This window comes from Dermochelys coriacea, chromosome 11 (genome assembly GCF_009764565.3).
Source record: "Dermochelys coriacea isolate rDerCor1 chromosome 11, rDerCor1.pri.v4, whole genome shotgun sequence".
Taxonomy (NCBI): Eukaryota; Metazoa; Chordata; order Testudines; family Dermochelyidae; genus Dermochelys; species Dermochelys coriacea.
Genome location: NC_050078.2, coordinates 8,141,729 through 8,168,094, shown reverse-complemented (window position 1 = coordinate 8,168,094; position 26,366 = coordinate 8,141,729). Strand labels below are relative to the sequence as shown.

Sequence of the window (26,366 nt, the reverse complement as noted above, 5' to 3'; positions counted from 1 at the left end):
ACTTTCTTCTACTGTCAAGCAAAAAGTTGTATAAATCATTGGCCACATGTATTGTCAAATCACTGTAGTGGCTAGTCCATGTAAAAAATAACAATTTACTATTGCTTCCAGCTACTTCTTTAGCTCAAGTGTAGAGTTCTTTGCTGTGGACCTGGTTTCAACACCTGCTGAATCTTAATAAGTTTGCTTTTTAAAATCTTATTTGTGTAAAAATGACAGTTCCATGAATCCTTTAAGATTACTACCACAGAAAAATTGTTTTTGTTCACTTTGTTCTTTGGATACACTTTGTGAAAAGTCAGTTTCAGTATTTCTTCTGTATAGTTATTTTCCATTTCTGCAGACAGCAAGAGAGCAGAAACTTTTTGGAGGGTAGGAGGTAGGGAAAAGAGAATAGGAAAAAAAGACTGTACAACGACAATAACTGGCAGAGGGACTCGTGTATGCATAAGTCCCTAAAACTGCCTTTTTGAGACTGAATACATTTAAAGTTGATGGTATACTTTTAGAAATGGAACAACAGTTTTAGCATGAAAGATTAAAAATAAATATGTATAGTTTGGCTAAAGTGGGACCAAAACGGGGAAATGTGACAACTTCCTACACATATATATTTGAAGTGTGTAAACACTAAGGAAGAAGGGCATCTTAGGTAGTACATTTATGTAACTATGAATTATGAAATTTAAAAACAGAAAATTTAGGAAGAAAAGAATATTTTAAGTCACAAGGACCAGATGGTATTCAGCCAAGAGTTCTGAAGGAACTCAAAAGTGAAATTGAGGAATTAACAACTGTAGTATGTAACCAATCATTTAAATCAGCTTCTGTACCAGACGACTGGAGGATAGCTAATGTGACACCAATTTTTCAAAAAGGCTCCCAAGGTGATCCCAGTAATTACAGGCCGGTAAGCCTAACTTCAGTACCAGGCAAATTATTTGAAATTATAGTAAAGAACAGAATTATCAAACACACAGATGAACACGATTTGTCGGGGGGCGGGGGGGGGGTGGGAGGAGAAGAGTCAACAGGGTTTTTGTAAAGAGATATTATGCCTCACAAATCTCTAGAATTCTTTGAGGGGATCAAAAAGTATGGGGACAAGGGGGATTCGGGGATATAGTGTATCTAGATTTTCAGAAAGCCTTTGAAAAGGTCCCTCACCAAAGGCTCTTAAGCAAAATAAATTATCATGGGATAAGTGGAAAAGTCCTCTCATGGATCAGTAACTGGTTAAAAGACAGGAAACAAAAGGTAGGAATAAATGCTCAGTTTTTAGAATGGAGAGAGAGGTAAATAGTGGTGTCCCCAGGGGTCTGTACTGGGACCAGTACCGTTCAACATAGTCATAAATGATCTGGAAAAGGGGGTAAACAGTGAGATGGCAAAATGTGCAGATGATACAAAATTACTCAAGATAGTTAGAAGTCCTAAGCAGACTCCAAAGAGTTACAAAAGGATCTCACAAACTGGGTGACTGGGCAACAAAATGGCAGATGCAACTCAATATTAATAAATGCAAAGCAAAGCACACTGGAAAACATAATCCCAACTATACATATAAAATGATGGGGTCTAAATTAGCTGTTACCACTCAAGAAAAATCTTGGAGTCGTTGTGGATAGTTCTCTGAAAACATCCACTCAATGTAGAGCAGCAGTCAAAAAAGTGAATAGAATATTGGGAATCATTAGGAAAGCAAACAGAAAATATCATACTGCCGCCGTATAAATCCATGGTATGCCCACATCTTGAACACTGCGTGCAGATCTGGTCACCGCATCTCTAAAAAGATATACTGGACTTGGAAAAGGGCAACAAAAGTGATTAGGGGTAAGGAACAGCTTCTATATGAGGAGAGATTAACAAGACAGGAACTTTTCAGCTTGGAAAAGAGACGACTAAGGGGGATAAGACAGAGGTCTATAAAATCATAACTGGTGTGGAGAAAGTAAGTGTTATTTACTCCTTCTCATAACACAAGAACTAGGGGCCACCAAATGAAATTAATAGGCAGCAGGTTTAAAAACAAACAAAAGGAAGTATTTCTTCACACAGGTTTCAGAGTAGCAGCCATGTTAGTCTGTATTCACAAAAAAGAAAAGGAGTACTTGAGGCACCTTAGAGACTAACAAATTTATTAGAGCATAAGCTTTCGTGAGCTACAGCTCACTTCATCGGATGCATTCAGTGGAAAATACAGTGGGGAGATTTATATACACACACAGAGAACATGAAACAATGGGTTTTATCATACACACTGTAAGGAGAGTGATCACTTAAGATGAGCTATTACCAGCAGGAAGGAGGGGGGGAAAGGAGGAAAACCTTTTGTGGTGATAATCAAGGTGGGCCATTTCCAGCAGTTAACAAGAACATCTGAGGAACAGTGGGGGATGGGGTGGGGGAGAAACAACATGGGGAAATAGTTTACTTTATGTAATGACCCATCCACTCCCAGTCTCTATTCAAGCCTAAGTTAATTGTATCCAGTTTGCAAATTAATTCCAATTCAGCAGTCTCTCCTTGGAGTCTGTTTTTGAAGTTTTTTTATTGAAGGTTAGCCACTCTCAGGTCCGTAATCGTGTGACCGGAGAGATTGAAGTGTTCTCCGACTGGTTTTTGAATGTTATAATTCTTGACGTCTGATTTGTGTCCATTTATTCTTTTATGTAGAGACTATCCAGTTTGACCAATGTACATGGCCGAGGGGCATTGCTGGCACATGATGGCATACATCACATTGGTAGATGCGCAGGTGAACGAGCCTCTGATAGTGTGGCTGATGTGATTAGGCCCTATAATGGTGTCCCCTGAATAGATATGTGGACAGAGTTGGCAATGGGCTTTGTTGCAAGGATAGGTTCCTGGGTTAGTGGTTCTGTTGTGTCGTGTGTGGTTGCTGGTGAGTATTTGCTTCAGGTTGGGGGGCTGTCTGTAAGCAAGGACTGGCCTGTCTCCCAAGATCTGTGAGAGTGATGGGTGGTCCTTCAGGATAGGTTATAGATCCTTGATGATGCGTTGGAGAGGTTTTAGTTGGGGGCTGAAGGTGATGGCTAGTGGCGTTCTGTTATTTTCTTTGTTGAGCCTGTCCTATAGTAGGTGACTTCTGGGTACTCTCTGTGTGTGTGTGTATATAAATCTCCACTGTATTTTCCACCAAATACATCCGATGAAGTGAGCTGTAGCTCATGAAAGCTTATGCTCAAAATAAATTTGTTAGTCTCTAAGGTGCCACAAGTACTCCTTTTCTTTTTTTTCTTCACACAATGCACAGTCAACCTGTGGAACCCTTTGCCAGAGGATGTTGTGAAGGTCAAGACTATAACAGGGTTCAAAAAAGAGCTAGATAAATTTATGAAGGATAGGTCCCTCAACGGCTATTAGCCTCCATGGGCTGAGATGCAAAACCATGCTCTGAAGTGTTTCTACTCTCTGTTTGCCAAAAGCTGTGAATGGGCAACAAGGGAATCACTTGATGATTACATGTTCTGTTCACTCCCTCTGAAGCACCTGGCATTGGCCACTGTCAGAAGACAGGATACTGAGCTACATGGACCATTGGTCTGACCCAGTATGTCCAGTCTTATGTTCTCATTATTAAACAGAATAGTAAATTAACAAGAATATCACCAAGCTGACCACAAGATCTTTTAAGACTGTGCAAAAATCTTCCAAATAAAGTACTGTACTAAAAGATCTACAACTTGAGGTATTTAAAATGAAAAAACCACAGACAAATACTTTTAGAAAAATCCTAGGGGGATGGAATAGATCTTTTCTGTCTTTCTAGTCTAGGACAGATTCTAATTAAAAGAATCCAAGTGTTTAAAATGGCATCTCTATTCTTTAGCCATAATAAACTTGGTTTCATCTGAAAATCTTGGTATTTGGTCAAGCAGTATAATTCAATCAGTATGTTGCCAGGTAGCCTTCCTACAAAATAGTAAGGAGTGGCTAAAATGAGAGGGGGAGAACACAAAATTCACTCTGGGGAGTGCATTGATTTCCCTCCCCCAAATCTCAAGTGTGGTCTGATAACTCTCAAAGGGCAGCTCCACTTCACTGCACTTTCCCCAATCAGTGAAAATATTTCTGAGACAACCTTCTCCATTACATATCACACACGCTCATCATTGAAGATTGTTAGTTTACTTTATTGTTGAACAGGTACACACCTTGCCATCTTAAAGCCATATACCACATAGCCCATTTGTAGCCAAGTAAACTTGTATTTCCCATTAAATACTGCTCTTAAAATTGATCAACACGGTTACTGCAGCACAATACAAAGAGTTTACTTGGACAAGAGTCCAAGTGTTCCACCTCTCTAGTTCTTCCACTAGAATGTAGAAGATGAGGGAAGAGGATCCAATTCAGGTTTCAACTGAAGAAAGAATCTTGTTTTATACAAACTCTTCTTACCTGCTTTAGGCCAAGTCTTCACTATAAATTTATGTCAGTATAACTATATCTCTATGGGGTGTGAAAAATCCACACCACTGAACGCAGTTATTCTGACCTATGCCCTGGTATAGACTGTGCTCCCATTAACACAACTCACTGCCTCTTGCGGAGGAAGATTAACTACCCTGATGGGAGAAGCTCTCCTGTCGGCATAGCAGCATCTTCACTGAAGTGCTAGAGTGGCACAGCTGAGCCACTTCAGTGTTTTAAGTGTAGACCTGCCCTCAGCAGCGATTTGAAGGGCTTACAGTTTTTTGCAAAACGACTTGAGGGGAGACTGTGAAAAGTCATTACAGAAGATTTTATTGTACTATAGTACAGTCCCCTAAAAAAAAAAAAAGTCTCTTTTTTCCTTAATTTAAATCTCTGACTCATTTTCCTGACCACGACAGAATTATAGAAATGTAGGGCTGGAAGGGATCTTATGAGGTGATCTAGTTCAGCCCCCCGCACTGAGGCAGGACCAAGTCTACCTAGACTATTTTTGACAGATGTTTATCTAACCTGTTCTTAAAAAGCCTCTAATGACACGGATTTCACAACCTCCCTTGGAAATCTATTCCAGTGCTTAACTATCCTTATAGTTAGAAAGTTTTCCCCCTAATACTTTACCTAGATCTCCCTTGTCACAGATTAATCCAATTCATGGAGAACAATTTATAACATCCCTTAACATATGCCAAGATATGATATGCCAACAGAATCTGTCAATTTTAATTATCTTTGCAATTCATGTAAAATTAAACTTACGCTAAACTAAAAAAAATGCTAAATAATTCCATTAATTAGGTTCTAAGGGGCACATAATATATACACTGCTGCTTTTTTTTTCTTCTAAAAGAAGAAGGAGAGGCAGGGGGAGAGACTAAGCTCTGAATTCTTACTGGCACTGTATGGTTTGCTGAAGATGTCCTCTCAATGTCATCACAGAATGATACATGCTGGGATTTCAGCCAAGTGTCAAAACTTTTTCTCTCTTTTTTTTTTTTTTTTTTTAAAGCTAGGTTAAAACTATTACTGTGCTACTACTTTAGTCTGGGCAAGGTGGAGGTCACTAGATGGGGAGAAAAGACATAGCCCCCATTCCCAAAGGAGTATTCCATCCACAGCTGGCTCAAAGAGAAAAGAACCAGAAATACTACTGCTAGACCAGTGATTGCCAAACTTTTTTTTAAGTTGACCCACCCACTCCATTTTGTCATTTTTTTTAAATGACCCACCATTACATACATGTTCTCTCTGCCCCAGCCCTGCAACCCTAACAATGCAGAGAAAAGGCCTGAGAGGAAGGAGTTGGAAAATGACCCTGCCTCATTCACCTCGCTGTGGCAGCTCCTGTCCTGTGGGACTGGCTTCCCACTCCAGGTGTTATAGGAGGCTCCCCCTCCGACAGTTGAGCCAAATTAGAGTGGCATTGTGACCTGGAGCATGGGGTCACAGCATCAATCGGGGTGGCCAGGCAAAACTTAAGTGATGTTGTGCCCCTGGTCGCATCACCAGAGCAGGGAGCCGGGCTTAGTCCTGTAGCACAGAAGCTGCTGCTGCAGGGTGGGCTTGCTCTCCAGTCCTCCCTCTGCCCCTGACCTCCACACACAGTGGGTCAGGAATAGCACATGTTTGCCCAGGCCAGGCCAGGGCCCAGCGATGGGTTAATGCAGCCCTGGATGTGGCAATCCATCTAGAATCTTCCTGTGACCCACTGGTAGGTCAAGACCCACCATTTGGGAAATACTGCACTAGACCACTGGTCATCCCCTTCTTTGGTTTTGTCTTCTCCCACCTGTTCACCCCAATAATCTTCACCACCTCTTCTCTCCACCTTCAGTTTCCCTCCACCACTGTAGATAATCGCATTTTACTATTCCTGTACATACCACTTTCACAACACTGCAAATAGAAGCAGAGTAAAAAAAACCTCATGAGCACTGCATGGCCTTTCACTGGTATCGGAACAGTGATAGCATGAGAGTGAAAGTGGTATATGAAGAAAGGACAGTTATGAGCATATGGTGAAAGATTCTCTTGTTCAACAATTTTTATAATTGGTAAGGGTGGAAATGAGATGGCACAGAAGCTGGATGTGAAGGCATGAGATACATGTGATCTTGCATCAAATTTAGACAGGGTGGGGTGGGGAGAGAATAAAGATACAGTGCACCAGAGAAGCCAACTGCTAGAAGCATTCTGAATCACAAACAAAATAAACCAAAATAGCAGCTTATTTTACTTATCAGTATTAAGCAGTCTTTATAACCAAAGAAAAAGGGTGCTTTTAACCACTACTTATTTTTAATCAGGTTTTAACTCAAACTAAACAAAATAGTCACTTAATATTTTTACCGATACCAGCTACCAAAAGTAACTTAAGCTCTCCATTAGTCTTGGTCTACCACATCCATTGGTTTAAAATACCATCCTACTTTACTTCTCACCTCCTCTGTTCATATGAGAGGACTTAAAGCAAAAACCCTTCTAGAATAAAGTGCCATCACCATACTAACACCACCTGCCTAATGGGGTGGTGGTATGAACAGCTTCAAATGTACAAGCATAACTTTGATTTTTGTTTTGAAAGTCCTCCACTCCAATATATTTAGCTTATTGTACGGACTTACTTTTTGAAAAAAAATGCTCATATAACACAAAATTCATGGGGTGGGGGTGGGAGCAAGGGGTTTGGAGTGTGGGAGGGGGCTCAGGGCTGGGGCAGAGAGTTGGGGTGCAGTCTCTGGGGTGGGGCCAGGGAAGAGGGGCTCAGGGCTGGGGTAGAGGGTTGGGGTGCAGAGGTGTGAGGGCTCCAGCTGGAGGTGCGGGCTCTGGGTTGGGGCAGAGGGTTTGAATGGGGGGGTAAGGGCTCTGGCTGGGGGTGCAGGCTGTGGGGTGGGGCCGGGGATGAGGGGTTTGAGGTGTAGGAGGAGGCTCCAGAGCTATAGCGGGAAGAGAGGACTCCCCCAGCTCTCTCTCTCTGCAGCAGCACCTGGGCTGGGGGTGCGGGAGCACCTCTCCCCGTTCAGGCAGCTCTGAGGCTGGGGCTGCAGGATAGGCACTCCTTCCCTGGCCCCAACAGGGTCGGGCCGGGCCGGGGGAGGTCTGCCCCAGCCACGCCACCCCAGCCGCACCTGGATCCAGGCTGCTCCTGGGCCCGATCCGGCATGTATAGGTCCGGGCTGCTCCAGTCACGCCACTCCAGGCGCCCCAGCCGCAGCAGAGTTGGGGCCGGGAGAGGGGTGCCCCAGCCATGGCAGGTGGGGTCCAGGCTAGGTGGGGGCTGGGTGCTCCTTCCCCAGCGGGTTGCCTGAGCACCTGCGCAGCACTAAACAGGCTGTTGCGTGGCAGCGCAGGGAACTTAGACACAGACCCTCCTAACTACAGAATTATTCAGTAAAACTGTGTTCATACTCCAAATCAGGGATCTCAAACACACGGCCCGCGGGGTTATTTTCTGCAGCCCGCCAGCTGCCAGTGGGCCCCCCCGAACCCCCCAAGCATTTACCTAAAGCGGCTCCAGCATGGCGCGCACCAGGGGCAGGGCAGGTTCCCTCCCTGCCCGCCTGCCCTGCCCCTGCGCCGCTACAGGAAGCGGCCGGGACCTGGGGGAGGGGGGACACAGGGGTGTGTGTGTGTTGCCCTGGCCGTTCCTCCAAGTACCTCCCCCAAAGCTCCCACTGGCCAGGAGAACTTCGGGGGAGGTAACTGGAGGAGCGACCAGGGCAACACACAGACCCCTGTGCCCCCGCCCCCCAGGTCCTGACCGCTTCCTGGAGCGGCGCGGGGGCAGGGCGGGCAGGCAGGCAGGGAACCTGCCCTGCCCCCGATGTGCGCCGGGCCGAACCCACCCCCCGAACTCCTCCTGCAGCCAAACCCCTGCCCTGAGCCCCCTCCGGCACCCCAACCCCCTTTCCTGAGCCCCTGCCACACCCCACACCCTTCCTGCACCCCCTGCACCTCCTGCCCCATCCTGCACCCTGACCCCCTGCCCTGAGTGCCCTGCCCCATCCTGCACCCCTCCTGTTCCCCCTGGTGGCAGGAGGAGGCGGAGTTCGGGTGGTGATTTCAAGGAAGGGGTGGGCAGGGACGAGGCCTCATGGAAGGGGTGGAGCGGGGTGGTCTGTGGTGCGGCCCTTGGGCCAATGTACTAGTCCTCATGTGGCCCTCATGGTCATTTGAGTTTGAGACCCCTGCTCAAAGTGGATAGTGGTTCTCTGATATTTTAATTAACACATTTCCAAGACAACCCACCAACACTGTCAGAATCTAACAATAGGCTGTTCAAACCTTGATTAGGACTTTAGGGCACAAATGTAATTTAAGCCAGTGGCTCTCAACCTTTCCAGACTACTGTACCCCTTTCAGGAGTCTAATTTGCCTTGCACACCCTCAGGTTTCACCTCACTTAAAAACGACTTGCTTACAAAATCAGACATAAGAATACAAAAGAATCACAGCACACTATTACTGAAAAATTGCTTACTTTCTCATTTTTACCACATAAAGTAAAAGCTGTTTTATCTGGCACTTCACAAACCAGAAAGCTCTATAAACTGGCATTTCTGATCTTTATTGGAAGTCCAGTTTATAGTCCGGTTGGTGTGGGGCCGGCAGGGGGTTGGAGCATTGGACAGGGTGTGGAGCGCAGGCTCTGGGAGGGAGTCTGGGTGTGGGAAGGGGCTCAGGGTAGGGGTATGGGAGGTGGTGCGGGGTGCCGGATCCAGGGGGAGCTCACCTAAGACAGCTCCATGCAATTGGCAACCTACCCTGGCTCCTCCTAGGAATAGGCGCAGCAGGCAGCTCTGCACGCTACCTCCGCCCGCAGGCGCCATCGCCACAGCTCCCATTGGTCGTGGTTCCCGGCCAATGGGAGCTGCAGAGCCAGCACTCGGGGCAGAGGCATAGCACAGAACCTCCTGCCATGACTCCGCCTAGGAGCAGCCAGGACAGGTTGCCGCTTGTGGGAAGCCACCTGAGGTGAATGCCCCTTGGATCCAGCACCCTGTGCCCACTCCCGCGCCCCAACCCTCTTCTCTGAGCCTGCTCCCGCACCCAAACTCCCTCCCAGAGCCCATGCTCTGCACCCCCTCTACACCCCAACCCTCCACCCCCTCCCACACACAAACTCCCTCCCTCTTAGTTAACTGGCATTTTTCACTTACTGGCACCCCCTATTCTCCCAACATGCCAGATAAAACAGCTTTTACTGTAATTATAAAGGTTTCAGAGTAGCAGCCGTGTTAGCCTGTATTCGCAAAAAGAAAAGGAGTACTTGTGGCACCTTAGAGACTAACAGATTTATCTGAGCATAAGCTTTTGTGAGCTACAGCTCACTTCATTGGATGTATTCAGTAGAAAATTTCCACTGAATGCATCCAATGAAGCGAGCTGTAGCTCATGAAAGCTTATGGCAAATAAATCTGTTAGTCTCTAAGGTGCCACAAGTACTCCTTTTCTTTTTGTAATTATAAAATAAATCAACTGGAATATAAATATTGTACTTACATTTCAGTGTATAGTATAAAGTCATTGTCTGTATGAAATTTTAGTTTGTACTGACTTCGCTAGTGCTTTTTATTAAGCCTGTTCTAAAACTAAGCAAATATCTAGATGAGTTGATATGCCCCCTGGAACACCTCTGCGTACCCCTGGTTGAGAATCACTGATTTAAACAACAAAAATAATCAGCAGTTAGAATAGAGTTTTTCAAAAAGTAAATAATCGATGCACTTAATCTTTAACACACCTCAAGCTTTTGTTTTTAGCCCCAGCCCTACAACTCCAGACACAGACATGGAAGTCAATGAGACTCTGAGTAGGCACAGGTGTTAACCATGATCATTCACTTGCAGCAAGTGCTCAAAATATATAATGACCCAGTATTTCTAGAATGAACATTAAGGCCCTAAATGCTGCAATGTTACTTATATGTAGGTGGAGCCCTCGCCTGCACAGAGGTCATTGCAGAATCAGAACAAAAATACAATACTTGGGGAGGCGTACACTTGCCATATATTTAACACCACCATGCTAATTAAAGTGACATTTTAACAGTTAATAAATAATGCCTCTATCCCATAATAGAGAGCTCATTCACTGAAAACAGCAATTAACATATTACAGTACTTTTAACATGCTAGGGTTTTGTTTTCATTTATTTTTGTTTTTACAAATATAGCCTCTAACAATAATAAACTATAAACTTGTTACAGAAGGGCAGTTCATATTAACTTTAGTGTGGCAACATTTTAAATGCACCCAACCCTGAAAGTATTTTTAGCCAGGGTGTTCAATCAATACTGTCTTTACAGTCAGCTTAAATTAGGAATTAGAAGGTTAACACAACTTTAAAGCAATGAATATATTTTGTGGAACTAGCTAACTGGTAAAAGAAATAAGATTTATTCTAGTATCTAAATACATTATGAACCTAAACCACAAACAAACCAGAATCTAAGCACATATGGAATGAGACACGAGAAAGCAAAACACCAGCAGATTTATGCTTTTGAAGAAGCTTCATGGAGGTTTCAATTTCTGCAACAGCTTTAAGTAGGCTAAATACATGACAAAAGACCAAAGAAATCCTGAAAAAATGCAAGGAAATTGGAAAATTCAAGATCGTAAAGAGATATTTTTTACACATTCTATCCTATTTTGTTATGCCTTTTTAAAAGTTCAAGTTAAGTGTTTAAAATTGATCTTCAATATCACATCTTCTTATATAAACAAAGTTCCATTTCTGAGATTATAAACCACAAACATTCCTAAGATTGTGTGTGTGTATATTTATATGTGTGTGCCCTCTCCAAGGAGTGACCTATTAGTTTGATGGTGAAGCATAACAAATTTGAAATTTATGCTATGAAAAAAACAGGGAGTAGAAAAAATAACTTTTGAGGTCAAGGAAGCAAGAAATATTGTCAAATATAAGATGCTCACAAAATGTCTAGGTAGCAAACTGGAAAAGCTTTGGCACAATCCAAATATCTTACAAGAAAATTGTTTTACAAAATTTAATTTAAAATTACATTCATGTATTATTACAACACATTTAAGATGTAATGAGCTCACAAACATCTGGCTGTATGCGGACACATCAGTAACTCCTAGTATTACAAAGCATTTCTTTACCAATATCAATACAGTAATCAAAAACCACACATGCAATAAACCCTCACTACCATTCATACCAGAGTTTAGTTTAAGCACGAGAAATACCCGAAATAACAAAACGCAAGTGCTATTGCGGCTTAGCCATCAGTGTCTACCTTAAAATCATCCTCTACTGACTTTTAAAAAGCACTAAAAATCATTAGGGATACAAGCATTTTGAACATGCTTTGATACGTGCATTTTGTTTTAGGCTCTTTAAATCATCTATTACTCATACCGTAGGAACAGTGGCACAAAATTTGGTCACATATATATTTACATTTGCTTAAGCAATTGGAACACTTTATGTAAACCAGCAGCTAGCCAGTTTTAACAAAAGCCTTGTTTTGAAAAAGCAACAGCATTCTTCCTTTTCCAGATGGCAGTGCAATGAGTTCACGGGTTACCCATCAGCAGGTACAGTAAAAGCCTCCCTTGCAGATAAGATGTGCGCGATTTTACAAGCTTTCTGGTTGAGGGAGACACTAAAAAAAATAAACGTACTGTAGGAAGGAAAAGACTGCACTCCAGCCTATGTTTCCTGTCCAAAGAAACCCACGGGCACTCACCCATGCACCTAGGAGTCATGACAATCTTATATTTCCACGTTAAATCCATTCCCACTATAAGAACGCCTTGTTTCAGAAATCTGATGAGTTTCCTACGCTGCTGGGTCCCTGGGAAACATACGCCCCAACCATCCTCATCACCCCCCTTTCTTCTGAATGGTGCTTCTGAACCCATGGTGGGTTTGGGGGCTTTTTTTCCCCAGCCTTCTTCCGAAATCTTTTGGGCAGGTGGGGGACGGGGGTTGGGGGGGGGGGAGCGCGGAGCCACCCACACTGGCGGGGGCTCTCAGGAGAGCTGCTTTCCATTTACAGCTCCGTATACGGGATGATCCAGGGGGCTGCAGCGGGTGGGCTAGAGAAGGAAAACGCCGGGCCCCTTCTGCCCCTTTCACGAGCGCACGCCGCCGACCCGCCGCGCACACGGCCACAGCCTCCGGTTTCGGAGCCCGGCGCGCCACGCACCGCGGGACGGTGGCGTCTCTCACCTTCACATAACAGCCGCGTCCTTCCAGATAAGGCGAGGGGGGCGCTGAGGCGAGACCCGCGGGCTCGGCTCGGCTCGGCTCGGCGCTGCCTCCCCACGAGCCCCCTCGCACAGGCGCGCTCGCTGCCTTCAGTTCCCCCGCAGCAGCCGCCGCAGCCGCCGGCCCGCTCGCAGCCGCAGCCGCAGCGGCGCGGACCACATCGTACTGCGGCGTCTGGGCCGAGGGAGGCGGGGAGGGGGCCGGAGAGGAGGAGGAGGAGGAGGAGGAGGCGGCGGCGAACCCCCCCCCCCCTCTCTCGGTCACTCCTCTGCCCCCCCCCAAACTACAACCGCTGGGGGGCGGCACTAATACAGCGGACCCCACGGGAAGGGGCAGGGGACGCCCCGTACACTCAGTGAGGGGGGAGTCTCCTCCTAAGGGAGGGGTGAACCGGGGGACAGGGCGGAGGCAGCAGGCGCGCGAGCGAGCTCTCTGCCGATGTGAGTGCAGCGCTGCCTGGGGAAGGGGGGGGGGGGAACCGCAGCCTCTTTCCCTCCGGGCCTCCCTCCCTCCCTCCCTCACACAGGCAGCATAGCAACCAACATGGCGGCTGCGCAGTCACCCGGCGAAGGGGGGCGAGGCGAGAGAAGATCTCGCGAGAACTGAAAGTGGAGCGAGCGGGAGCCCCTGGGGCGCATCCCGCCTACTCCCCATGCTCTGCTAAGGGCTTGGTTGGGTAGGGCGAAAGTAGTCGGCAAAACCAGGCTAGGGCGGGAACAATCCCACAACTTTGATTGGCTGAGTTAACGCTCAATCAAGCCCCGTCTGACGGTAACGTTGAAAAGAACTGGCTCCCTGAGTTGTCAGTCATAATAAGATCCCGCCTCTTGCCTCGGAGCGCTGAGGCTTCGGTGGAGCACGTTGAGAGCTTCCGGCAAAGGGGCGGGTTGTGTCTGTGTCAGGAGCTGGCTGACACCTACTGGCAGGTACATTTACGTAGAACTCCGGCTCTACATTTTGCAGATGCTTTTGAGAGGGATCTGTACTTCATTTTCCTGCTTTGATTCAAAATTCATGAAGCAGGCCCGCACCACTCCCAATAACTTTCATAACAGTGAGATTTTAAAATGTATTTTTTAAATGTAATGCATCCGATGAAGTGAGCTGTAGCTCACGAAAGCTTATGCTCTAATAAATTTGTTCGTCTCTCAGGTGCCACCGGTCCTCCTTTTCTTTTTGCGAATACAGACTAACACGGCTGCTACTCTGAAACATTTTAAAATGTGTGCGCTCTTTATTGGCACTCACTTTTTTGAGCCTTAAGTGCACAGTCGTCCTTTTTTCAAACTTTTCTTTGCACTGTTATTCAAGGCACTGCATAAACCCCCCCAGAGACACCTTTTCTGTTCCAAAGAGTTTTCAATTTAAGAACATCTTCCTTTTTTCCTTTATGCTACTTTCCCTGGTGAGAGTTGCAGCGGCAGCATGGAGAGCAGGGAGGACCTGACCTTTTCCTTGGCAACAGGTTCCAGCTCCTCCTGGGGGATTCCCAGGCCGGCTAGGAGATATAATCCCAGTACTCCTTTTCTTTTTGCGAATACAGACTAACACGGCTGCTACTGTGAAATCCCTCCAGTGTGTCCTGGGTCAGCCTCAGGGCTTCCACCCATTGGCACGTACCCTGTAAAGTTCCAACAGAAGCCTCCCTAGGGCATCCTTATCAGGTGCCTGAATCACATCAACCGGCTCCCCTCCATCCAGAGGAGTAGCAGCTCTACTACAAGGCTCTCCTGAATAGCCAAACTCCTCACCCTATCTCAGAGAGTAAGCTCACCACCCAAAAGTGAGGGTTGGATGCGCTGCCAGAATGGCAGCAGGAGGGACGGACGACAGACTGGCCCGCCACAATGGAAAAATTTAAGAACTGCAAGCACATACACGCTTAAAGTTAAGTATGTAAGGAGTCTCATTTAGTTCAATAAGTACTTCTGCATCAAATTAACTATGTGTACAAGTGTTTGCAGGATTGGCACCTAAACAAAAACAGAACATATGAATGTAACAAAAACGGTAAAAGCACATGGGATATGAGTAAGTGTCATGCAGTTACATTGAGTTGTATGCCATGTTACTATGATTTCAAAGGTTTCAGAGTAGCAGCCGTGTTAGTCTGTATTCGCAAAAAGAAAAGGAGTACTTGTGGCACCTTAGAGACTAACAAATTTATTAGAGCATAAGCTTTCGTGAGCTACAGCTCACTTCATCAGGGACTGGCACCCTTCCTTTACGTAAACCCACCTCCCTCTGGGGTGCCTGCCCCACATGGAACTGGGAGGATTTCGGTGCCTGGAGAATTCACTTGCTCTCTGTGCTGTTCTTCTGGGAGCAAAGGTGGATTGTTTGTGGGGTTGGAGATTGACTTGTTAAAGTTTTGGCTATGAGAAAGGGCAATTGAGGTAATGGACAGTCCCCAGAGGCACCTTCATAGCCCTTGTCAGCAGAGATTTCAACGTTCATGTTCTACAACTTATCAATGGACTTTGTTACTAAAAACAAAAATCCAGTAGTAATTCTGTATTTTAAACTTTAATTTTAATAATTGAAATTCACAAATCAGATAAGGTTACAAAGTTTCAGATCAAGCTATTTAGTCTTGTAATGAACCATGTCTTGTGCGCCTACCACCACCCCAGGTTAACACAAGCTTCAGGAAAAGATTAGCTCAAAATCCTGTAACCAAATAAGGACACAATACAGTCTATGCTGTACTAATGTCTAGCTTTTGAGCATTTCCTTAGTTCCCTTTATAGACATATTCTGTTCTTTAGAAGCTTCCTGTTCCTAAATTCTGTACTTTTGCAGCTACTCTCAGCCTCAAAATCTGGGCACTAGTTATCCTCTGAATACTGATAAAGGGATATTCAATTGCAGTTTGTAACGGGTTTCTATAATGTCCTCTTTCCCAGATCATAATGAATTTCTTCACGCTCAAATTGCACAGAATGCTTTTTAGTCCAGTTACATGTACAATATTCAAGCTTCAAAGTTGGTCTTTTAAATTGCTGTCAATCTTTATTTTGTGTCTCAATATGCCAAGCATGATGTCAATACTTAAATATAATAAATTATTATTTTGAACAGAGTGATAAAGAACTCATACCCAAATCATCTGATATAACTATATACAACTTTGTCACAAAAGTAATAATAGTAAGCTACTGTAATGGGGTCAGCACCCACCTCTCACAAGCACCCCCTCTGGTTGGGTACGTCCACACTCTTTACTCAGTCCCTACAGCCAGCCAGGAACTCTCTCAGTGGTCTCCCAGTCCCTGCCAGCAAATGGTTTTAGGCTCAGTCCTAACAGCCAGCCAGGAGCCTCTCACTCCCCCTAGTCCCAGTCAGCAGACTGTCTTTGGGCCTACTCATTTTCTAGCCAGGCACATAATCCTCTCTCATTCAGCTCCAAGCAACAACTAAGTACCGCTGTGGTCTGTAGCTCCTTTATAGGGTCCTCCTGGCCCCTGACTGGCCATTCAGGCAGCCCCTCTGATGGTTGCTTCCTCACAACCACTCTAGGGTACTTGGAGGACTTCTCCAGTGCTCCTTTCCTTGGATGGGTGTGGCAAAACTCTGATGCCTCAAGCAGCAGGCCTTTGTGCTTGGTCCACCTCCGTCACAACTAATATAAAAGATACACTTTTGCTAACCCCAAAGCAAAATGATTCTGCTGTGTTACCTAGAGACATTAGATATCTTAGTGTAGCTCTGTTACAATATTATTATTATTTGTATTATTATTTACATAGGGCTTGATCCAAAGCCCACTGAAGTAAACAGAAAAATGCCCCCTGAGTTCACTACTTTGGTTGAGGCCCATATTGCCAACAGAGTTCTAGGTGTTTTACAGATAAATATAAACGCAAGGCTTCAGCTTCCAACCATAGAATTTATAATCTAACCATAAACAAAACAGTTAAATGGCAAGATATTTTGGATATACCCATTCGCCTGATATGAAATGTGGAGGTCATCATAAGCAGTAAGGATCTGAAGATGCCAAATTGTATGTCTTGGGCTATGGGTAGTCACTTGCTGAGTTGCTTCTTTGCTAAATTATGTATGAATGTGAGATGCTGGACCAAAATGACAGTTTAGGGATATTATTGCTTTGTGTAACAACTGCAAGTTCAGCTGTAAAGACTATTCAGTATGATCATGGCAACCCTTTTTATGCTGAAGAGCGATCCAGTCATTATTCTTATATGATTACGAAGTATACAGGAGTGATCTATAAACCACTACACCAAGGTTCTCAATCTGCTGGTTCATGGAAAGCTGGCTGGTCGTATGTTATGAGTTCCTCTTCCTTATTTTCAGCTGTTAAACTACATTTAATGTCAGTTTAAAAAAATACATTAAATACTTTTCTAACAATTCTCTCTCATATAGGGAATCAGTGTAATTGCCATAGAGATGTTATGTGAATGGAAAGAGAACTGTTGGGAGAGATAAGAGAATCACTCTGTTAAAATCTGAGAATACTTTGAACTGAAACATTAATAATTAAATAAAGGAGAAAGAAGGTTTTTTTTCCAGGTAGGTAGGTCACTTAAGTCTGAGTCAAAAAAGGTTTATAGAAGTGCTAAGCATGTTAGTCCTATAAGTAAGAAGAAAGCAAAGGGGAGTGGAAACAAGAGATTTTTTTTATTGGACTAGATTAAAATAAAATGAGTGTGTTTTCAAGGATGACATCTCTGCATGAGGCCATGGAAAAGAGAGCAGGATGGAGCCATAGATGATGAGCTAAGGTGTTAATTCAGAAAACTCTAAAATAAAAGAGAATCAAAGAAAAACTGTGTATAATAAGAGGTTTAAAAACAATGTACATAGAGTGCATGGGAGTTTGTGTCCTGTCAGGTTTACCATGACTAGAGCCTCTGTAAATCAAAATAAGAACAAAGGGAAAGGGTACAGAGGATTCCTCTGATTAGCCCCATTTTAAAGTTAGTGGGACAAATTCAGCTTGCTTAGTTTCAAAGGGGTTTAAGTGTTGGCAGAATTTGTCATAGTGATTGTTGATTTTGTTTTTATTTTTTGGAGGCTGAGGGAAGCGATCAGGATTGCGCTAGGAAATCAGTGTCTTTCTTGAGCCTCCTTGGTTTGGAAGTAAAAACCACTGGCTCAGTTTGAATGTAAATATCTGTGCTGCACAAAGTGAGGAAGATACAAACCAAAGAGGGTTACATGTTTAGTTAAGGATCATTACCATAAAAGTCTGGTTAACACTCCTACAGGCTCTGAGTAATATTCCGATATAATGTGAGTAAATCTTTTGCTTCAAGCTTTGTCTCTTACCAACACACCTTCAGTATCTACAATAAGGCTCATCTTTTCAAGTAGAATGACATTTACTAATAAAAGACTATAAAAATTAAGTTGCAGATATATATCCATATCTTTATTATCATAGATACCAGAAACAAAACATGCTGATTTCTGTAGTTTTGTGATCCATGTAGTATTACGTGATAATTGCCTCCAGGTTGCTGAACTCTGCTTCAGTAGCATGGGTTTTTAATTCATCACCAAGTTCTTGTGTTTCTGCTTGCCCGCATTAGCTGGGCAAAGCCCCCTTCTCCAAAGTTATTTCAAGGGCTTAATTTTCAAAGCAGTGAGTGGGGATTTAGCTGCACAGTTTCCATTGCTGTTACTGAGAGTCATGAAACTGTGTATCTCAGTGCACTGCTAGGAAAATGTATGTCTCTTTAACCATTTCCCAGAACCTAACTGCCATAGGTTAGGGCAACTGCACTGTATTTCTGCTTCATGGTTCACCCAGGGCACCCACCCTAGGCTTCTGGCTCCTCAGCTGTCATCTGTCTTGGGTGGAGACTTGTGTCTCTCTCCTTCCTGCACTGCCTATACCCTATACTGTGATATCCCCAGCAAGCCAGACTGCCTAAACAGGCCAGCATTTCTGGCCTCAGTATCCTCACCTGCCTTGTAGATGGGAAATGGTACCCAGAGAAGGATTGCTAGGGTTTGTTGGTATATTCTGCTGAGCCTTTGCCTTCTCCATCTCCAGTGCATGCTTCCTCTCTTTTTCCTTCTCCTCCTCCATATGCTTCCTCTCTTTTTCCTTCTCCTCCAGTTCTTTGGCCCTTGCCTCCATTCCCATCCGCATGAGTTCTATCTGTCTTTCTTGTTCCTTTTGTTTTTCCTCAGCCTCAAATCTGGCTAATTCCAGCTTTTTTTGAACCATGGAGTCTGTCATCCTAACCTCTCTGTTTTTAACTAACTTTACACTCGAGAGTTAGACAGAAAACCAAAACAAAAAAAATTGGCTTGTAAAATTTTGCTGTGCTGAATATGATAGTGTATATATATTCTCTGATAGTGATTGTCAACCTACAGAGAAATCCTTAAAAAAAAAACCTAACACCTTTGGCTCCAGGCAAATAGGCAGAAAACCGCTCTAGTTGCTCTTAGGAAAAAAACAAACAAACTTCAGGTCTGTGAAGACTGGTGAATTTCCCTGCAGGAGGTTAACTATCCTGCTTTTAGGTAGAGAAAACTCCAGCTCACAAAAGACAATTCCCTTTTGTCTCTGCTCTGGCCCCAAAGCAGAGAGAAAGACTCCAACTACTTCCAGTTGGAAAACTGCTTTCCAGCAGCCCAAAGGAAAAAAAAAGTCCCTTTTAAAATCTGTGTTTCTGGTTCAAAAAATCTCAAATTGATCTCAAAATGATTTCAAGTTCATCCCACCACTCTGCCACCATGTCAAGGTTCCTTCCCCACTCTGACCTCTAGGCTACAGATGTGGGGACCTGCATGAAAACCTCCTAAGCTTACCAGCTTAGGTTAAAGCTTCCCCAAGGTACAAACTATTTTACCTTTTACCCTTGGACTTCCACTGCCACCACCAAACGTCCGGGTTTATTTTTTGAGAAAGAGTTGTTGGAAACGTCTTTCCCCCCAAAATCCTCACCAAAACCTTGCACCCTCTTGCTTGGGGAAGGTTTGATAAAAATCCTCACCAATTTGCATAGGTGAACACAGACCCAAACCCTTGGATCTTAAGAACAATAAAAAAAGCATTCAATTTCTTACAAGAAGAATTTTAATATAAGAAAAGGTAAAAAGAATCACCTCTGTAAAATCAGGATGGTAAATACCTTACAGGGTAATTAGATTCAAAACATAGAGAATCCCTCTAGGCAAAACCTTAAGTTACAATAAGACACAAAGACAGGAATATCCATTCTATTCAGCACAGCTTATTTCCTCAGCCATTTAAAGAAATCATAATCTAACGCATATCTAGCTAGATTACTTACTAAATTCTAAGACTCCATTCCTGTTCTGTCCCCGGCAAAAGCATCACACAGACAGACACAGACCCTTTGTTTCTCCCTCCCTCCAGCTTTGAAAGTATCTTGTCTCCTCATTGGTCATTGTGGTCAAGTGCCAATGAGGTTATCCTAGTTTCTTAACCCTTTACAGGTGAAAGGGTTTTTCCTCTGGCCAGGAGGGATTTTAAAGGTGTTTACCCTTCCCTTTATTTTTATGACAACTCTCGATGTTCTTAGTTCCTAGAGGAGCTTCTGTCACCTTCCCCAATGGAATTACATAGAATCCCTGGCCCACAATGGTACATAAACTTAATACAGTAAGATCTCCCAAAGATATTACAGGAAATTGCCATATCTGTCACGCTAATCTCACAGCTTTTGTCTAAATCTAGAAATATACAAAAGACCCGCTTTGACTTAATAGATTTATTTGCATGTGTTTGGGTCAATAACTATATTATTCATGCAAGGCCTGCCATGCAAGCGGTTATCATGTAAATTAATGAATGAAAAAAAACAATTGTAAATGAGATTTTAAATGTAAGCAAGCTTCTGCATTGCTTACCCAGAAAGATAATGGATCAAATAATTAATTTGTAAGCATCTAAAAGGTAATAAGGTGATAAGTAACACCCAACGTGAATTTGTCAAGATCAAATGTCAAATCAACCTAATATTCTTCTTTGACAGACAACAAGCCTTGCAGATAGGGAGGAAGCAGTAGATGTGATACATCTCAGCTTTAGTAAGGCTTTTCATACTGTCTCACATGACTACTCAAACAAAAGAGGGCAATATAGACAAACCTACTGTAAGGTGGATGCACAACTGATCTGGAAACTGTAGTCAGCAAGTAGTTATCAATGGTTCACAGTCAAGCTGGAAGGCATATCAAGTGGGGTCCCACAGGGATCTGTCCTGGGTTTGGTTTTATTCAATATCTTCACAAATGATTTGGATAAAGGCATGGAGAGCACACTTCTAAAGTTTGTGGATGATACCAACCTGGGAGGGGTTGTAAGCGCTTTGGAGGATAGGATTAGAATTCAAAATAATCTCAACAAACTGGAGAAATAGTCTGAAATAAATAGGATTAAATTCAAGAAGGACAAATGCAAACTACTCCACTTAGGAGGGAATAATCAATTGCACAAATACAAAATGGGAAATGATGGTCTAGGAATGAGTACTGCAGAAAAGGATCTGTGGGTTATAGTAGAGCACAAATGAAATATAAGTCATCAGTGTAATACTGTTGCAAACAAAATGAATATCATTCTGGGATGTATTAGCAGGAGTGTTGTAACCAAGACACGAAAAGTAATTTTTTCCACTTTACTCAGCATTGATAAGGCCTGAACTGGAGTACTCGGTCTAGATCTGGGTGCCACACTTCAGGAAAGATGTGGACAAATTAGAGAGGGTCCAGACAAGAGGAATAAAAATGATTAAAGGTTTAAAAACATGACTTTATGAGAAAATGTTGAAAAAACTGGGTTTGTTTAGTCTGGAGAAGAGAAGACTGATGTGAGATATGATAACAGTCCTCAAGTATGTAAAAGATTGTTATGAAGAGGTGGTTGATAAATTGTTCTCATCCACTGAGCACAGGACAAGAAATAATGGGCTTAAATTGCAGCAAGGGAGAGTGCTTAAACTGCAGCAAGGTTAGACATTGGGAAAAACTTGCTAACTGTAAGGTTAGATAAGCATTGCAACAAATATCTTAGGGAAGTTGTAGAATCTCAGTCATTGGAGGTTTGTAAGAGTAGGTTAGACAAACACCTGTCAGGGACAATCTGGAAAATATTTAGTTCTGCCTCAGTGCAAGGACTGAACTAGATGACCTGCGAAGGTCCCTTTTTCTCGTCCTACATTTCTATAATTCTATATGCTTAAATCTCATTGAAATCAATAGGATGCAAGCACATGCTTTAGTGCTAAACAGAAATTGACTTAAGTATGTGCTTAAGGTTAAGCACACGTGTAAATTCCCACAGCATTCTTGTCAGCAAGTTAAGGAAGTATGGGCTGGATGAATGCACTATAAGGTGGGTAGAAAGCTGGCTAGATTGTCGGGCTCAACGGGTAGTGATCAATGGCTCCATGTCTAGTTGGCAGCCGGTGTCAAGTGGAGTGCCCCAGGGGTCGGTCCTGGGGCCCGTTTTGTTCAATATCTTCATAAATGATCTGGAGGATGGTGTGGATTGCACTCTCAGCAAATTTGCGGATGATACTAAACTGGGAGGAGTGGTAGATACGCTGGAGGGGAGGGATAGGATACAGAAGGACCTAGACAAATTGGAGGATTGGGCCAAAAGAAATCTAATGAGGTTCAATAAGGATAAATGCAGGGTCCTGCACTTAGGATGGAAGAATCCAATGCACCGCTACAGACTAGGGACCGAATGGCTCGGCAGCAGTTCTGCGGAAAAGGACCTAGGGGTGACAGTGGACGAGAAGCTGGATATGAGTCAGCAGTGTGCCCTTGTTGCCAAGAAGGCCAATGGCATTTTGGGTTGTATAAGTAGGGGCATAGCGAGCAGATCGAGGGACGTGATCGTTCCCCTCTATTCGACACTGGTGAGGCCTCATCTGGAGTACTGTGTCCAGTTTTGGGCCCCACACTACAGGAAGGATGTGGATAAATTGGAAAGAGTACAACGAAGGGCAACGAAAATGATTAGGGGTCTAGAGCACATGACTTATGAGGAGAGGCTGAGGGAGCTGGGATTGTTTAGTCTGCAGAAGAGAAGAATGAGGGGGGATTTGATAGCTGCTTTCAACTACCTGAAAGGGGGTTTCAAAGAGGATGGCTCTAGACTGTTCTCAATGGTAGCAGATGACAGAACGAGGAGTAATGGTCTCAAGTTGCAATGGGGGAGGTTTAGATTGGATATTAGGAAAAACTTTTTCACTAAGAGGGTGGTGAAACACTGGAATGCGTTACCTAGGGAGGTGGTAGAATCTCCTTCCTTAGAGGTTTTTAAGGTCAGGCTTGACAAAGCCCTAGCTGGGATGATTTAACTGGGACTTGGTCCTGCTTTGAGCAGGGGGTTGGACTAGATGACCTTCTGGGGTCCCTTCCAACCCTGATATTCTATGATTCTATGATTCTATGAAATGCTTTGTTGTAACAGGACCCATATGCTACCCCTGCTGGGGGATGGACTTCATGATCTAATGGTTCTTTTCCATTTATTCTTCTGTGATCTTACTATGGATCAAAAATGTGATAAAAATTTAAAAATCCTAACCACCTCCATTCATTACCCACTGTGTCCTGTTCCTTACAATACAATAGTAACACACTGTCATATTATAAATGTAGAATTTTTTACCAAAGATCTTAATGTGCTTTACAAATGTAAGCTATTATTATAGTCCCCATTTTTCTTTAAGGGGAAACTGAGGCACAAATACCTATTGAATATCCAATATATCAAACATTGAGCTTTTTTCATGTGCAAATTGTAGCTGGAAATCTCATGAAGACATTGCTGACCTGTGGGATATTTGTTACTTTATATTTCTGGCTGCTACGGAAAAACTGTGAGGATAACTTATCTCACTATTTCAGCCTTTCTGCTTCCCATCACAACCCGTGCGGGAGGGAGGAAATGAGAAACCCCAATAAAAAGTTAACTAAAATATTTTGAACCTTAAAGAAAGAGCTTTAGTTTGAGCTTTGGGTCAAAAAATGATAATGTTCTTATTTTAGCTAAACTGCTTTCATAGATTCATATATTTTAAGGCCAGAAGGGACTATTGTGATAATCTAGTCTGACCTGCATACAACAGGCCAAAGAACCTCACCCAGTAATTTGTGCATCAAGGCCATAACTTTGGTTTGGGCCATAGTACATCCTTTAGAAAGACATTCAGTCTTCCCCTTGTCGAGTTCCTGAATTTAGCAGTCCAGCTAGGAATCACCATTGGAGGTTTCTGATGGTTACTGTTTATTTGCCACAAAATTTGTTGAATTTTGGGAAGGGGAGAAAGAAAGAGTTTAATAAAAAAACAGTCCTGATAGGCCCAATTTTCAAGGCATTAATTTTAGTCTGCTTTTGATAGGCTGCTATTGCCACTCACAGATACTAAAACATTCCAATGAGCATACTGAAATTAACAGCCCACAGATGAAGATTCCATATTCCTAGTTGGTTTTTAGTTTTTTTGAAATGCATATAGCCAAAAAACCTTTTAAACTCTATACATCAATGGTGATTGATTCGTGGAATTTAGCCAGTTTGGAAAATAAGTTTCAGAGTGGTAGCCGTGTTAGTCTGTATCGGCAAAAACAATGAGGAGTCCTTGTGGCACCTTCGAGACTAACACATTTATTTGGGCAAAAGCTTTCATGGGTTAAAATCCACTTCATCAGATGCATGGAGTGGAAAATACAGTAGGGAGGTATAAATACACAGCATATGAAAAGATGGGAGGTGCCTTGCCAAATGGGGGGTCAGTGCAAATGAGCCAATTCAATTAAGGTGGAAGTGGGCTATTCTCAACAGTTGACAAGAAGGGATGGAAATCACTTTTGTCGTGCTAATGAGGCAAATATAATCAAGGTGGCCCATTTCAAACAGTTGACAAGAAGGTGTGAGTATCAGCAGGGGGAAATTTGTTTTTGTACAGGCCCATCAACTCCCAGTCTTTATTCAGGCCTAATTTGATGGTGTCCCGTTTGCAAATTAGTTCCAGTTCTGCAGTTTCTCGTTGGAGTCTGTTTCTGAAGTTTCTTTTTTTTGTTGTAGAATTGCCACTTTTAAGTCTATTATTGAGTGTCCAGGGAGATTGAAATGTTCTCCTTCTGGTTTTTGAATGTTATAATCCTTGATGTCAGATTTGTGTCCATTTATTCTTTTGTGTAGCTACTGTCTGGTTTGGCCAATGGACATGGCAGAGGGGCATTGCTGGCAACTGGAATTAATTTGCAAACTGGACACCATCAAATTAGGTGTGAATAAAGACTGGGAGTGGATAGGTCAGTACAAAAACTAATTTCCCCCTGCTGATACTTACACCTTCTTGTCAACTGTTTGAAATGAGCCACCTTGATTACATTGACCTTATTAGCACTACAAAAGTGATTTCCACCCCTTCTTGTCAACTGTTGAGAATAGCCCACTTCCACCTTAATTGAATTAGCTCATTAGCACTGACCCTCCCACTTGGCAAGATAGCTCCCATCTTTTCATATGCTGTGTATTTATACTTCTCTACTGTATTTTCCACTCCATGCATCTGATGAAGTGGGATTTAGCCCACAAAAGCTTATGCCCAAATAAATTTGTTAATCTCTAAGGTGCCACAAGGAGTCCTCGTTGTTTTTGGAAAATAAATAGATGTTGTGTTAAATGTTCTCATTATAAGCTAGTAATTATATACCAATAACTCTCGTAAGGTTTATATGGTATATGCACTGGTAGCTATATTCTATGATCCCTTTGTTCTTTGTACTGTACCTTTACATTTATAAGAACTCTGCTTGTGAGCAAAGACAGTGGCTGTGTTGTTCTCAAAGTGGCTGCAGCTCGTGTACATGAGGTCCACACACTGTGCTCTCTCACGCAAACTTTACTTTTGTTGTTTCCCCAATCTGAAATGAAACCATTCAGAATGATGGTTGATTTTTATGTATATAAATTTGTGCAGTTACCTATTACACTTTGGTTTCAAGTCAAAAATTAAGAAGCCTGATCAAAACACAATATGTATAAAATAAAAGATGAGACAGGAAAAAAGTGGCTCCCCTCCCATATTGTTGTTTGGGATTTTAAAAATTTGTAGTTTGTGGCTTCTTTGGCCCCTCTGCAGGCATTCTGTAAAAGTTTGCACAGAAGCCAATACTCATTCATTTGAAACATAGGGACGGGAAGACCAGATGTCACCTCCCACCCGCTCTGCAGTTTCACAGCTGAGGTTTTGTGGTCTACATTGTTTGCCAACAGCTAGCACCAAATGAAAGCTTTTTTTTCCCTCACCAGCAAAACACACTCAGAAATGTAACTCCGCTCATAGATTTTTTTTTTCTGTTACATTATTATGTATCTTCCAGAAATAAACTGACTTTTTTAAGACAATAACTATAGGGAGAAAAAAAAACCTGTTAGTTTAGTGACTGGTAGCTTGGTTTTACCTTGTATTAAATTATCTTGAGTGTATAGTACCAAATCCAGCCAAAACTGACCTTTATGGAGAAAAGGACAGAAACCTGCACAGCAGCAACTTAGCTAAAGAAAACATGTTTGCAAACTACTTCCTGAACCGCCTACATTTGGGTTTCACCACAAGGTAATTAAAATCAGCAAGAGGAATTTTGACCAGTTAAGTTTTTCCAGGAACAGTACAAATTATTC

General features: G+C 43.1%; 1 protein-coding gene across 3 annotated transcripts in view; it reads right to left on the bottom strand.

Annotated features, from left to right (window-relative positions):
• PTPN4 (protein tyrosine phosphatase non-receptor type 4) overlaps window positions 1–13,107 on the bottom strand; it is a 225,338-nt gene extending 212,231 nt beyond the window's left edge. For all 3 annotated transcript variants that reach the window (XM_043504907.1, XM_038422831.2, XM_043504913.1), the window contains exon 1: window positions 12,668–13,107. The gene's annotated coding sequence lies outside the window, so the exon portion shown is untranslated. The remainder of the gene's footprint in view (window positions 1–12,667) is intronic.
• Window positions 13,108–26,366: the final 13,259 nt, after the last annotated feature.